Source organism: Gallus gallus, chromosome 6 (genome assembly GCF_016699485.2).
Source record: "Gallus gallus isolate bGalGal1 chromosome 6, bGalGal1.mat.broiler.GRCg7b, whole genome shotgun sequence".
NCBI classification, from domain to species: domain Eukaryota; kingdom Metazoa; phylum Chordata; class Aves; order Galliformes; family Phasianidae; genus Gallus; species Gallus gallus.
The window spans coordinates 9,552,540-9,568,977 of NC_052537.1; the positions used below are offsets into that span (position 1 = coordinate 9,552,540).

The following is a 16,438-nucleotide window of genomic DNA, read 5'->3' on the forward strand; positions in this document are numbered from 1 at the left end:
GATATGCAAACTGTCTGTGACTTGAAAGTAGTTTGTAACTGTGATGTAAGGCTAAATGCGCAGCTTTCTCAAGGGTTTCACAGCATAGTTTAGCCCTGCATACGTGTACCTAAGGGGAATGTGTGTGCAGGCAGATTTCTTTTCTTTGTGTTTGGACTGTGTCACGTTTGCCTTCTGAAACATACATTTTTGGGGTAACGTTAGAGAAATAAGGTATTTTATTGTTTCTTTTTTTTGCCCTAAGGGTGAACAGTGTTAAGATTTGAGCCTCAACAATCTGTTATTAGCAACTTTCTTTTGTTAGGGAAATATGTGACTGACATCTCACAGCCTGGCTTCTCTCTGCTGTAGATTTGTCTTGGATGCAGAGAATCCTCAGCACACTGGGACCTGAAAATTTCAGTAGGCACTGCATTGCTCATTGTTCAGTTAAAGGAGCCTGTATGTGATTCAAGTCCCACTAATTTTCTCCAAGTTACCAAGCAAAATAGCTACAGTTTGTGGTGTAATGACAGATAAAGAGGACGCTCACTTTGGCTGCTCTATGATATGTCCTTAAGAATGACACCTTATACCCCACTCCACAGAAATAAGGCCGGGCTGTGATTTCTTGTCTTTGGATGTATTTTATTGCAATTTTTCAAGAACACGTCAAGAAGCTGGTTGTCTTAGCAGGAACCTGGGCATGTAGTATTTCTGTGTGCTTTTGTGAAATCCCCCTAAGGGGGATTGGATAATCTTCATGTGCTCAGAGAAGCAGCGCATGTGCTTCCTAAATGACATGTAGATTTCCTCTAACATATGTGCATCTTTTGGTTGTGTGAGAGTCAGCATTTCCCTGCCCTTTTCTCTTATTTCTCTGTGATGGCAGCGTTATACATAATAAAAAGCACTGAGAAACCCACTGCCTTCTGTTCTAGTGAACACATTAGGAGACTGTTTAGATGGCTGCAGTGCATGTACTGCAGCATGTTAGCTGTACATATTTTTTTCTGGGTGAATATACGTAAAGATTTTCTGAATCATCCTCCAATATAAATGAGTATGAAAATAAGATCCTGTCTTTGTGGCTCTCCTGTCTGAAGCTGGCCTTAATTAGTAATATTTTTCTTGTCTGCTGTTACAATTCTCTGCAGGTCTGTAATGTAGCAGGGTGGTATTCCACCCCTCCCATGCTGAAAACAACCACGGCGTTCAAGCATATTAGGACTGGCTGTCAACCCATGTTCACCTATGTGTTGTGGGATAAAATGTACAGTCTCCGTTAACTCTGCTCGTGATGTAGGAAGGCCACATTGTACTTAATGTGCTTAAGTTTAACAATGGCATGCCTAACTGTGTACATGGACGGTCTTTGTGTGAGGGTGCTTTCTCACACTTTGTAATTAGAGCAATATAGAAGGGATGTGGCAGTGAGAGGCTCTTGGTTCAGTGAGGTGAGACAATTGCTTTGTGGACAAAAATGCTTTATTGTTTATACAACACAGTGCTGTAGAAAGGAAATCTCTTAGCGACCAGAGTGACACATGGCTAAATATCAACCTAGTAATCTCAAATGTCTGGATTTTTTTTTCAGTGTTTTATTTCTGCATCTTACTTTCTCTTCTTAGATAAAGAGAGTTTTCACCCCACCAAAGGCTTTTATTGTTTTTTTTTCTTCATGTCACAGTGGAATGTGGTGGCTTGTTCCAATTTCCTTCTGGATTTCCTTGCAAATTCAGGACAGGTAGAGGCTATTAGAGGAATGAAGCAAAACCCAGCAACTGTTTAATTTAACACGCATTTGGGCATCAGTCTACTCATAGCAAAGACATGGATTGCAACCCAGTATGCGGGGCGTAGGAAGTCCAATAATTGTGGTTTGCCATTTTGTACTTTCCTGACTATTTAAAACATTTTCCCCCCATTTTTTTTCCACTATGAGTTGTGAGTCACTTCTTGTTCCTCTGCACCACCCACAAGCAGTATTCAGGGTGGGTTTTTTCTGTTGATCACATGATGCTGCACAAAGCAAACCCTTTCCTTAAGCAGCATACAGAAATCTCCTTTAGGGTCTTCCAGTCGCATTGAAATAGCAGTGAGTGCTAATGTTCATGGATAATTTATACAGTGAGGCGACCAAGGCAACCAATGGCTGGAAAGCAAGGCCAGTGGGAGCACCCGGTGTCCTAGGCTTGATGATAACCAGCAACAGTCATGTTGATTTACGTCCCCATGTAGTTTTAGCATTGCAGTCTGAGGTTAGTATTTCACAGCTTTTGGCTGGTTAAGCAATTTACAGTGTAATTATGTTTCTACTTGCATGAGAGAAATGACCTTTTAAAACACATATACAAAGCAAAACCATATTATATGCAATCCCACATATGAAGCTAAGATTTTAAAAATTGCTGCACTTCCTTTGTAGAGGATCTGTGCTTCTGTGTGCTATGGGCCCACCATGCTTTTTCTGTTGGCAAGTACAGTGAAAGATCTGCATTACACAGGCTTCCCATTTGTTCTGTTCAGGTCTATTTTACAGCTTCAAGCAATTCTGCCTCTGGATGGTTGTGCAGTGTCCTACACTGCAACCGTTTTGGGCACAACCAAGGGCAGCCTGCTTTAAATGGTATCTCAGAACTAAGACACCCTTAATAATGTGTTTGACAGGATGATTTGCTGGATTCTGTATAGTGCAGTTCCATTGTGTTACTTATTGTAAAAAGTAGAAATTGCTTGTCCTATAATAATGTCTGGAAACAAATCAGTTACTTCAGTGCTGTTTCTAAAATAAAGGTGAAATTTCTATGTCCTTATTTGGGTTTTTTGAGTTCAGTATATAGTAGAAGAGAAGGGAAGGTCTTGGCGCATACTCAATGATTTATGTTTTATGCAATATTCAGTAAGACTGAAGTGTTTTCCATTTGCATGCAGTGTTCAGAAACCAGCGTGTTCTTTAGAGACGCAGAATAGCATGATCATGATGCAGAGCTTCTCTGCTGCTATCTCAGATGTTAAAGGCTGCTGCTGTCACATCCTCTGCTGCTGCAAACTTGTATGCAGCAAGGAACAGAACAGATACTAATGTTGCACATCCTGGTCATTTTGTCTTGAGACTTGGGGTGCTTGAAGGTGTTTGCTGCAACTTCAGACCTCCTGGGAAAATTGCCCCGGATGGCAGTGACCAACCTGAGGGTGCGTGGCAGGTGGTGCAGCTCTGAGGAGCTGAGGGCCTGCAGGAGGCCTGCTGGGGTGAGCAGTGCTGCTAGGACCTACCAGGGAGGGGGACCCTGGTGTTCAGCACCGCATCCTGGCTGGAAAACCCACTGGGTCCTTTCCCTTTACATCTCTCAGGGCTCTCAAGTGTCTTTTACAGATCTCAGCCATGTCAGGGTTTCAGTCTGAATCTTAAGAAGCTGAAAAATTCATCTGCACCCACACAATGAACCTGAGCAAAGGTTTGCATGCAGGCTAGCCTCAGTTCAAGTGGCTTCTCAAGTTTAGATCACGGTGATGATGAAACAGATTGAAAAAAATATATATATATTATCTGGCAGGTACGTGTTCCTGCAAAGGATTGCTCTGTGAGCTTAAAAACAATTTGTATTGGTGCAATTTTCACATGTGACAAGGCCTAGTAGTTATGAAGTAAGGCTTGAAATGTGAGCTTAAAAGTTTTAAACTCAGAAAGCAAGTTGTGATGGCTTTTAAAATTTGTTGATCTCGTAGCTTTTAAGCAGATCTCAGGAACAGCAGAATCTGTTTCACGATTTCTCAACAGCTGTATTTAGCAGTAGTGGAACATAGACATGTTATGCATGTGTGATTTTGACTTAACTCATTTGTGTTACGGTACAAACCAGGAAGATGTCATTATAACATATCTGGGAGTATTGTCTGTGGCAAATAAAAGGATGATACAGATTAGGAAAAGTTGTTGAAGTTGGTTAATCTTGCCTAGGTGATAGGAGAATTTGTCCTTGATTTTGGACATGATGCTCTGTCAGAAGCAAATGTTATTAAAAGAATTGCAGAATGTTTTGAGAGATATTTAGGGGCAATGTCCACCAGTGGGTTTGAATTTTTATCAGCTGGAGATCTGGTATTGAAAGCGTGTTTTAATTCAACTGACCAAAACAATTCCTTCTTTGAAGATGACCCCCAAAATAATGAGAAGACTGCATTGTCTTGTGTGCGTAGCCCTACAGCATAATTTGAAGTGGGCACTGGTCAGTGTTACTTGCTTATTTACCAACCCAGAAATAGTTTTGCACTGCTAGAAACTTGCATTTTATTTAGGCAGGTTTACAATACTCCTACATTTTCTTTGGCCTTCTTGATACCTCAACGTTGGGCAATCAAATTGATGGCTAATAGTTATCATGCAAATGTCAGTTTGGGTCACCTTATACCTAATTAATGCTATCAGCTCATGGTGGGAGGAGATGGGGAAGAGAGAAGACTAATAGATGATCTCTCCATTATAGGAAGATTGTTAAATGGCTAGATTTAGAGCTCGACTCTCAGTGAGTGTAAATCAATACTGTTTCAACTATGTGGCTGGTATTAATGGAGCCTTCTAGTCTTCTGTCTTCTCCACACATGCTGAGCTTTATTAGTTATTGTTTTTTTTGCTTTTTTGTTTAGTGGGAGAGCTGAGAGGAAGAGGGGTAGAAGGAAATGTCTGTACTAGGGAAGATGAATGATTCAGAAGCAAAAGAAATGATTTAAAAGATTAATGTCTTCTCATGTGATTATGAATATTCATCCCTGTGCTAAAAGTCAAAGCACTGCTGAATGTTATTATGTTCTTAAGTTGCCTGAATTGATAAGTTTGGGTTGAGTAAAAGATGCTCTGATATGATTCCCCTTGCCCATTCACTAAATATTGGTTACTGTGGGTCAAAATTTGGGGAGCATAGGAACAGCAGGCCATTGGAGGCAACCCAGGAGATCATACTTATTCTTTATTTGGAAACAACTGGAAGAATGCAAAGCAGAACTGGGCAAGACCACTTGAGAAGAGGACTTGCTTTCTGGCCTGATGAGTTACTGTGAATACAGGGAACAATGGCGCACTAAAAGCAAGCGTTACATTCAGTCAGCCCTTGTTTTACTTGAGCTGGGTCTAAGATGTGCATTGTTGATATGTGATGTGGCTGGACAAGTTGTGAATTATGTTTAAAAGCAGAAAATAATACTCCCCCCAACTTAATCCATATACAAAGATAGATGTTTTACCATATTGATTTGAATGGGCGATAGGAAAATAGTGGGCTGGATTGGCTAGCGTTCAGTCATTTGTGCAGGTATTGAGACCACTGGGGTGGTAATAGGGGCGCAGCAGCAGTGCTTCTAGCAAAGGACTGCTCTGCAAAGGGGGAAGAGAACCAGGCCCTAAAATTTTCTTTGTGTCCAGAGTGACAGTGAAGTTGGAAATCTCTTAGCAGCTCAACAAAATAATGCCCCCAGTTAGAGTGGGATGTGTGGGGACTCTGTAAGGTAATGAGCTCAGTTTGGGGAATACAACTGCCCCACATTGTTCTTGACTTCGGTTATCTCACTTAGACTACCACACTGCATATTTGATGGAAAAAGATGCCTTGAGAGGATAATTCAGTGCGTGCGAGTGAGACAATTTACAGCAATGTCTTCGTTTTTAAAGATACTGAGTATTCTCCAGACATGCAAGCTTTGGGCATTCAGGCATTCTGCAGATCAGGTCCTGGTATCCGTGGATTGTGTTTGGGATCAGAAACCATTCTGATACATCTGCTGCCTGCACGTGCTATGTGTGTGGAGTTCTGCTTTGTTGGCTAGCATGGTGGCTCGTGACTGACCTCTGCAGAAGAGCTTGACTTTTGGTTTTATTTTTGGAGAGACTGAAGCCACTGTATGGTGTCTTGAAAGGGAAATCCAACAGAATGCTTCCCTAGTATACGTTCAAGTAAGACTGAGGAGGACAGGAGAACTAGATTGAGAAGAGAGGCTTTGTTTGCCAATAGAAAACAAACATTCACAATTACCAGTAAGCTGAAGCTTCCTGTTATTTAGAAAGCTTTGACTGTTCAGTAGTGTGAACTCAACCCAAGTTAGATTGTTTGTGCTCTGACATGGGCACAAGTAGTTTAATGCCTGTGAGATGTGTACCAGAAAAAAACTTTGTATTGCCTTTGCGGTTGCTGAAAGATACAGTACACATTGTACTGCAGCGTGTCCTTCATCTCAGCGTTATCTGTTAAAGTTTTCACTAGCTTATTAGAATGAATTGAATGATGTCTTCTACCTAAATTTTTTTTATCAACTGTTAAATTCTGTTTTAATTCAGCTTTAGATTTTAATTTATTGGACCGCTGAAAGATGTAATGGATTACTTGCTGTGCCATCACAGTTTATTTATCAATTTTAAATCTCAGTTTCTTACTCCTTTTAGTAGTCTCCTTATCTTTCATCGGAAGTCATTTTTGATTAAAGAGAAAATAAGGTACAAGGGATTCACTTTTGTTCAAGTTTTTTTTTGAAGTTTGCATCTTGTGCAAACGTTGATATCCCATTTTAGGCAGAATATAGCCTAATTTCTTTTTATCCAAGTGGAGTTTAGTAGTACTTCATAGAAGTTGGTACTTCTTGATGAAGTTGTTAGCATCCAAGGCCTCTGTTACCACACTGGTTGTGCTCATCAGCACAAGAAGGAAATGAAGCTCTGTGTATTAACAGGTATCTAGCACCCTATCACAGCAAATTCTACAGACACAACATCCGTGTTTCTGTCATGGCTGTGATGTGTCATACAGTGCTTAGTGGTGAATATCTCAACAAAATCTATCAGTAATGTTAAACCTGGTGTCTCTGGTGACCCCATCTCTTAAAAGGCTGCCTCACTTTTCCAGCCCTGGAAGCAGTCATTTCTGCAATATCAGAGAGTCTGCACTCTTGCTCCTTGCCTCACTTGTGAGGGAGGAGATGAATGTGTTGCTTTGATACCTGATACAATGTCAGTGGAAATTGAGGAGAAAGCATCTGATTGTTCACCTTTCTGCAAAACAATCAGTGATGGCTTGTGGAATCACAGTTTGTAGGCTCCAAGCAGGTTCCTCAACAGCTGTCAGTTTTGGTGCATAATGAAGGAAAAATCACTGGGCACTGCATAGATTTGAATTACATTTGTGTATTCAATACTCATTTGAAGTAATACCCCTTTAAATCCATGTGCATAGACAGGATGAAGCTGTAATATGTCATTGCTTGTATTTTTGAAAGTGGGAAAGTATTTGCTTTTTGTTTCTTCTGAAATCTTGTCAGCTCTGCTCTGAGTTACGGTCCTATACTTAACCCTGTGACCACCGGCTTTTGAAATAAGATTTTAAGCTCTGCTAGAGTACGAGCTGGATGGGAAGCTGCTGGATTCTAGTGCAGCAAAGGGATTTCCAGTAGCTGCTGAAGTGGCTGTAGTTGTGTTGTTGTTTTACAACTAAGCACTATGATTATGCAAATCCCTGAAATCTGAGAGATTACAACAGCTAGTAACCAAGCTGAATTCAGTTTCTCCCATAGTTCACTAGTACTGAGGGGTAACCATAAGGTGCAACACAAATACTCTTCTCCACTAATGATGCAGCAATCTGCCAAGCTGGGTTGTAAACAGCTATTTGCATGGCATCTATATACTCTGATTGCTGAAGCGTTCTGAGTACAGAAATTCACACTTTCTACAATTACATGACTTATGTACAGCAAAACATGTATATAGTAGAACCACTGTGAGAACGAGTTTGTACTTATACAGGGCAAGAGCGGGTGGGGAGGTGGCAGCTGGGGGTTTGGTTGAGACTCCCTATCTGTGTGCTTTTGTAACTGTCATTGACTTCCTTCAGTTACGTGAGGCCGCTGCAGGCAGCTGGGCAGTCATTCCTTCCCACTGATGTGTTCCATATGTTGGACCCAAACTTTACCTGTCTGAGGGTGGTCTCTACTGTGCTCTTGAAACCTGTAGAAAAGCAAACCCGTGCTTTATCCACTGGATGTTTATATTCCCACCTGTTTCCCACAAGAGTTTATGAAGAACTGTAGCAGCAAAAGGCAAAGGAAAAACTAAGCCACTGTGGCCAACTATATATGATTTTTAGGTCATTTGCTGATTTTGTAATCAGATTATCATACAGATGTAAGCATTCATAGCTTTAGGTGAGATTCTTTCACAAGCTGAGTAATTTTATTTTCTACCATGCCACTTTTTCCTGTAACTGCATCACTACTCCTTCTGGATACTAGCATGGTATCTCTGAGGCTGCAGTCATTTCCCACTCATTAATCACTAGCTTCATGTTTAGCATTTACAACCATATCATCAGCTAAATTTACCATTGGCCTGTGAAAAAATACTGCCATCTGGGTGATCTGAGTCCATAACCTCCTCTGCTGCCCACCTGGGATTTACGTGAATCCAGCAATCATCTCTGGTGCAGAAGATCATGTTTTCATTGCTCAGACTGCAGGAAGATTAACACAGGTAGCGCTCAGGTATAGACTGCTGACTGAAGCAAGAGAGAATAAGCCTGGAGTACTCTTCATGCCTGACAGTAAAGACCCCACAAGAGAAGATGTGCATGTGCAGAGCACTTCTTGATGCAGCAAGTTATAAATGGCCTCAGTCTGTGTAAGTAAATACAGCATTTTCCTTTACTGCTGAGTAAGCCCCTCAAAAGTGGCTGTTTAGGCAGGCATAGGCAGTGTTTTAGAGAGCGACTGTGGACAGTTCCCTTTTTCTTGCACAAGACTTTAAGAGGTTAAAACACCTCGTCATGAAGTATTACTGAGAAGTGGGTGGGAAAGTCTTCCTTTTACATTTTTACAGTTTAAGTGAAGAAAACATCTTCAAGGAGAATTAGTGAATGCACTGGATACCTGCAGCCCTAGTTTTTCATACCACTTGATTGAGTTTGAAGCCACCAGCACTTTGAAGCTGTTAAACATCAACATTCTGATAACTAAAGACTGCTGTTTTTCTACCGGTCTGAAAAGATTAAAAAAGATGTTGAGAGGAAAGCATTTCTTCTGACAGTGGGTACGCAATCAAAGTTTCTAAGTAGGGCAGTCTGAGGAGCAGCCAACGCTTTTTAACGTTTATGGGAAAGTGTTTTTTGTTTGATGTGCATATCTGATGTTTTCCTGTCTTCCTATTTTGTAATATTGGAATGCCTGGTTGTGCTTAACAAAGCCTTAAATGTTTTGCACACTCAGCACAAACTACCCATATAAAAGAATGCAAACTTGCAAGTTAAGAAACAAACAAGGGGCAGGGGGTTCTCCCGCCAACTTTTCCCCTGGTTTGATCTTCAGCTATTTATTCAATCTCTGATTTTTCCTCCTTGCAAAGTATTTCCATATTTTCCTACTTGTGCATTTTAAGCATCTGTTTTCAAGTAACGAACACCAAATACTCCTTAGTCCCTGTTGCGTGACACATTTTGCTTACCTTACATAAAGACGGTTGTTCCTAACTCAGGCCCATACTTCTTTAGTAATGTAAAAGCTGATCCGTGTGGCCCTGGTGTGCAACCTCTTGGCTGTGTCCACAGTATCCAAGGACATTTTTGCTGGTAACTTGTCATCATTCTGGAGGAGAAATGTTGTTTGTAAAGGAGTATACGTGTTTTAAAAAGCTTTTGGTGTGGAGGGATGGTATCAATTCTAGTTACAGCCCTTAGTATTCAGAGTAAACATCCAATTTACTGTTATTTAGATTCATGTTCTTTTATATGGTGTACCCAGGCATTGGCTAAAGGCTGCTTTAGTACCACTTAATCACACTGCTTACTTTACAGACAGAAACACGTTATTTGTAAAGATTTTGTAAAGCTCTGCTGGAATTATTTCCATTTGACTCACCTGATACACAGAATAATAATAAAAATTCTGGTATTAAAAGTGGATGAATTTAATCTAAAATGACTAAATGTAGTGTAGTTTATGTTGTAAGTATCTTCATGCTGACCTACGTGCCTGTTTGCGCTTGAAGCTAAACTCGTTGAATTGTGGTCAAGTCATAGGTCCAATTAGAAGAACCACTGAACATATGCAATAAATTCAGCTTGAAAGACCACATGCACAATGTGCCTTGGGTTGGAAGGCCAAAGGATGCTGTGACCAAACAAGATCCTCAGGGAAGCTGTTCAAAACTGATGCTCTGTGTTCTCAAAAGCAAAGCTGCCCATCTCTTCTTGTTTACTACCAAATGCAAATGAAAAAAAAAATAGCGGCACTTCTAAATCAGCTGGAAGACGAGGATAAAGGAATGAAAGCATTAGATTGCACCACGTTAAAATGTGGGAAGAGACATTACCAGAGGGTAGTGGGACAGTGGACCTGGAAGCTTGTTTTTGTAGGGTTATAAGGAGCTTCTGGAAGCCAGACTCCTCACTTTATGAGGAGCTTGTTATTAAGCTGTGGTGCCTCTCACAGGCAGACTTGGTAGATAAAGCCAGAATGCACCAAAACTGACATGTGTTCTATCTCTGCTGGGATCTGGGTCCAAGCCCTGCTGAGCTCAGGGGGACCAGCAGTTCCTTGTAGAATGGTGCAGGTTGGCTCTGTGAGCAACAGAGGTGATACATGGCCAGTAATACAGTGCTATGTGTGCAACTGCTGATGCACTGCTGCTGGGGGATTATGGTCACCCTTGGGATCCTCTCTTTCCCTGAAAGAGATGTTAACGTGCTGGGGCAGAAATTCAGGCATGAAACTAGACAAAATGATGAAAACTTCTAGCTTTATGTAGCAGGGTGAGGAGTTTGATGGGTTGAAGGACATCCAGGAGATTGCATCTGATTAAATCTTTGAAAAGGTGTTATTCATTGTCTGGTTCTGTGAACTTACACCACAGATATGCAGCCTCTGGCTTTGTCAAGGTCCACTTACAAAGGTAACCAGCCCATGAATCAGGGCTTGTCTTCGTTAAAATACTTCTGATATGAAGTTGAACAATTAAATGGCTCTTGTTCCCCAAAATAGCGTTCTGCTACCCAAAATATTTTTAACCCTTAAATTTTAGCAGAGAAAACAAAATTCAGCTTCGTTCTGCTTTCCTTTGCAGTAAAATTTTCTCACATTTTCTTGACAAGTTGGAATTCCTGTCCTAGTCTTAGCCAGGCACTTTGCTGTCTGTGGCTGCCTGTTTCCTAGAAAACAGTTGTCTGGAAAGGGAGCAAAGGTGATATCCTAAAAGGAAAAGAGAGTCGTGGGTTAGATTCATATTTAAGCTAGACAGTATCTTAAGGAAATACTGAGAAATACGGAAATAGGAAAACAAAACTGTGGGGGAATTGGTAATGCTTAGAAACTTACCAGCAAGAAGAGTAAAAGCAGCAAACAAAACAACTATTTTGAGCTTCTGAGGGCTTCTAAGTGGTACTTCGAAATACGCTGTGTCTTCCAGTGGGATAAATTTTGTCTCATTTGAAATAGTGGGTTTTGTTCTATTATCATTTTTTAAAAGAATCATTTATGTTAAGTATTGGCCATTGATTTTGTTAGTGTTATTTTATGCATTCCTCCTTCAGAAGAATATTCAGTCCTTTGCCTCTTGGATAGTTTCGTTCATGCAAATAGAAATGAAATATCTGAAGTCTAATTATTTGCAGGACTGCCTGGGATCAGTTTTATTTCATGGGTAGCCAGTTCCTGTGATCCACTGAATGTGATTTTTCTATAGCTCTTACGTTTGGCAGTTGCAGATTTCAGCTGAATAGCTTTAGGGAGGATTTTCTAGCAGTACAAGTTAGGTTTAATTTGTACCAACCTTATTTTGAATATGCCCTGCTGTTTGATGAAGAGACATCAATGGCTGCTCAGGGGAAGAGTGGTTGGTGGCAGGAGAGGACAAGGTCAGAGGTAACTCAGGAGCACACGAACAAGCCTCAGAATGACAAGAGGCGTTTTGGCAAGTGACACAACTGGAATATTTAGCAGCAGGGCAGAGATAATGCTAAACTGCAGTTTTTGTTCTTTAATGAAAGAAGTGTGGTTATAGTTTGTGGGAGACCTGCTCTTGGCTGCTCTGGTACTGTGTAGTAACGCTGCTTAGAGATGTCTGTGGAGAAAAGCTGTTGTCCTTGCCATTGTTTGTATACTGCCTATGCTTAGAGAACACTTATGTTCTGATGTACTGCATCAGACAAATTAACACGTGTCTTAAAAAGAAGCTGCTTGTCTTTTAAGCCCAGTTACAGTGCACTTGGAATGACTTTTAAAAGTGTGTGATCTGTGAGCCATGGCACGCTGCCTTTCCTGCTGAATGATGCTGCCAGATGCTATGGGAGCGCAGGTGGGGGTGAGTGGAACACCTCGTACTGTAGGCTGCAAAATGAGGAGAACCCTCCTACCTCAACCAGGAGAGGGAATTAAATATCTATCTTCCCGTCCCCCCCCCCCGCGAACTAAGTTCTTTCGCACTGGGTCAAGGAAATGTTCTCTTTGCTTTGATTTTAAATAACTATGGGTGCAAGATATGTGTAAGCTATTGCCGTTGAAATGCATACTGGAAAATGATGGTGTGTGCTGATCGCAGATTTCAGTTTTCAGAAATGAAGATGTTTTGCAACTAGCTGGGCTGATCAGCTCTATATATTATATAGGAAAGGAAAACTGTGGAGCTTCTGTTTCTGAAATCTTTATTTAATTTTTCTATGTACTTTCAGTCAGAAAAACAGATAATATCAAGATGCACCACTATTTCTTAGCGGTCACAAATGACTAAGCAGACTGCATGGTATCTTTAGTTCTGTTGTCAGGGGTCTGATTAGTCAAAGTGCTAAATATTCTGGCACTAATCCAGCAAAGTACTTAAGTGTGCACTTAAACTTAAGCCTTTTTGTAATTCCATCGAGTACATAGGGAGCACTGTGTCCTTAAAGCTGTGTTTGGTCTTAAGTGATGCACTGAATAGGGCCACAGTACTTATGCCATCAGCAAATGGTGAGTTTTTAGAGGAAAAGGTCCATACTGAAATGGTCTCAGTTATCCTAGCTCTGTGCACACCAGGTTGGGTGCAAGGACTTGCGGGTTGGAGATGACATCATTTGCCTTGAATAGTGAATTGAAATACTGAATTTTTAAGATGTTATTTTCTTCATAAGTGCTTTTTTAAATGTTGGCAATGTTATACATTAATAAATGTTGGCCAAGAATTCTCAGTGCATAAACCTAGAAGGTGAGAACAACAGTAAATCCATAATTTAAGGAAAGGAAGAGCACCTTGCTCTAAGTTACAGCTGAGGATTGCAGTCACTTGATTTAATCACGCTTATTAAGCAGCTAATTAACTCATTATATGGCTGATGTTACAGAAGCGTTATTCCAAAGTGTAATGTGTAAGTATAGACGTAAAGTTATTTGTATGCCACAGACTGATGTAAATTTGGAACATACTGGCCAAAAGTGTAGCAACTAATTCAAGCCAAAGTTTTCAGGTAACAGTTCCTTAATTTGAAAACTACAGAATATAATAAACTCACAAATTTTATTTAAGCTCACCAATAACAAGATATACACATTCTAGGAAAAACAAAACAAAACAAAAAACCCACCTGATTTTAAATATGAAAATGAAACAATTCAGTCCCTTGAAAGCTTTGCTTTGGCATTTGAAATGATCGTGTTTTAAATTGTTTTAAAACTCCTTTGTGTTTTAGAAATCTGAACATTCTGATTACAGCATGTCCCTTTCTCAACGAGGGATTTGTAACATAATTTCTGTGTAATCTAGTGTTCTATCCAGGTCTTTTCTTTGTTGCTGTGAGCAGAGTGAGCCATTTTATTTCTAACACTGCTCTCTTTGTGACAGCTCTCCAAACACATCATGACTCTATAGCCACATTCAGTCTTGTGAAAACTAGTAAGGAGCAGCTTATCCTGCAACAGCAAGTGAAATGAAATACAAACTCTTGGTGGTGGCAGTTAAGTATGTACTGTCATTCTTGACACATCCTTGATTCTGGAGATTCAAGCAGTAGAATTAGCAAGTACCAGCATTATTCAGATGAGCGTGTTCTTTGTGACATTATACATGTGTGTCTCTTCTAAAGCGGAGTAAATTACTTTATTAAAATGCTGTCCTAAATCCAGGAGTGAAACATGAACATGTCCTTTACCAAGCATGGGCATCTCATGCTCTGTGCTCTTTCAGTGACTCTGTTGCATTCAATGTTTGCAGCTGTATTAAGAGGACAATTTTTTTGATGTTTTGAAATCTTCTGAAAAGCATTTTAGGTCAGTGGATTCAAACCTAAGATTGCTAAGATGACTATTTTAAATCACAGCTATTATCTATTTTAATTTCCTCTGCTGGAGAGTACCCCCAAAACATTCATTATGTGGAGGGTATAATCTTGAACAAATGACATGGTGGAATTAATGAACAATTAACGATGATCATACGTTATAAACAGAGTTGATTAGAATCCACATATGCCTGGGTTTTAGAAAGGCACAATTTTTACTTAGCTTTGTATTACTGAGGTGAGACTGTGCTGCTCTCATTTCTTATTCATCATGTAAGCGTAACATTTCCTCTGAGGTAAGATTATATCTCTTAGTTTTCATGGCAACCAGGCAAAGAATTCATCTATTCTGCAACTTCTGTGTGTCGGGGAGGGTAAGCGTGAGTGAGGAAAAGCAGGATGTTTCCTGTGAGTTTTCCTCTTAGCCATTTAGTTAGTGTGCTTAGGTTCCAGACTTTCTCCCATATCTTAGAGACTCTTCTCCAGTACGCCACGTGGTGATTAAATCAGGGAGAATATTGTAAAGCTAGAAGAAAGCGATTATCAGTCCCCGGTAGATGCAGCTGCACGGCAGTGTATGCAGCATGGAATGCAGTCACTGTGCTGTGCAATTTACTGTCTTCATTAAATCAGACAAGCGTCAGGTGAACCGTACAAATTCCATCTGCATTCACAGTGGGCTCTGTGCATATTATTTACACTTTTTTCTTCCTCTCACTTTATTTAGGTTCCATATTTATATGTTGAATAAGTGAACACCGTTGGAAATTCTAATGATCCTTTCAAATAAATGGTGCTATGTACTGTGATCAAGAATATTTTCTACCTTAAAGGAAAAATGCTTCTGTCATTTTAAAATAGAAGTAGGCCCTGAGTTCTCCTGATGTCATTGGGGACACACGAGGATTTGTTTCAGAAGCTGCAGTGCAGCACCAGGCAATGACTGGACATACAGCTTGATGATACTGCATCACATAAAAGCCCTTCCTTCCCTCTTATCGCCTCAATGCTTTGATCATCCAGAAAGTGAGACAAAAGAAATGTTCCACTGTATATTGACCTTGATTGTAACGGCAGAAACCTTTCATTATTTTATCACGTTACTTGATACCCTCAAGGGCAATGAATTTGAAACTAAGAAATATTATTTAAAAAAGGAAAGCATGCAAAATTTCTACTGCATAAGGAGAGGCAGAGTTTTATACATGTGCTCTGTGTATTTGAGTTTCTCAAGATTGATGGATTTCAGAATAGCCTAAGCAGCAATTTGTAGAACAGTTCTTTAGTCAAAGACTACTATGTCTGAATTATTTGTTTTGAAATGATAAAAAGTTATTCTTGAAACAGGAAAAACTCAATCAGATATGAGACTGTAAGTGGAGGAATGTTTAACTACACAGAAATAAATCTAAATGGTACTTTCAGCGTTCCTATTGTGCTTGCCAAGCATTCTCTCCCAGCAGCATTCCAGTTTGTTGTGTCCAGCTGTTGAAAAATAAAGTATCGGTTTGGAGGTTTTGTGAGCAAAGTGTTCAGAATTCCAAGATCATTCATATGCATGACATTAAATGTTTGTATAATAGTGTCACTTGTAGGATCATTATTCATTCATGTGCATTCTTATTTTGCATTACTGACTGCTCTGAGTAGTGTTCATGCACAACTAGGAAGAAATAAAAGGTTTTCTGGCAGGAAGATTTGTTCAGTTTTCAAATGTCTTTGTTTTTAGTGCATTCCATTTTACATCAGGATTTATCTCACTATCTGTGCCATAATAGTGATAGCTGTAGGTGCAGACTACGCTGACTATGCCTGTCTTTAGATTAAATTCTTTTAACTAAGAGTCTGAAGTGAGGTATTTTTGGTTGGTTTTTTTTTTTTGGTGTGTGTGTTTTAATTTCAATTAAGTGTTAAAGTCTTTGGCCTCTCTCCTCTTTACAAGGTAAGTGTGAAGTCTGTGAAATCTCTTTGCATCTTGCACAGGCATTCAGCACTTCTAGCACTGCAGTGCTGTGGCTTTGACCCAAAGATGAGCAGTGAGTATAAACAGGCCAATGCAGCCCTGGGGCTGTCCTCCTGTTGGAAGGGCACGGAGCACAGTCCCCAGCCAGAGGTCACTAGGCAAACACCATAGGAACATGGAAGGAGGTAACAATGCAGCCCCTTTGGAAAGCCAGGAGGTG

The 16,438-nt window shown here is 40.2% G+C and overlaps 1 protein-coding gene across 11 annotated transcripts in view; it reads left to right on the forward strand.

Moving 5' to 3' along the window:
- Positions 1-16,438, forward strand: part of ANK3 (ankyrin 3) — a 344,913-nt gene that overhangs the window by 145,012 nt on the left and 183,463 nt on the right. The gene's annotated exons all lie outside the window — the stretch shown is intronic.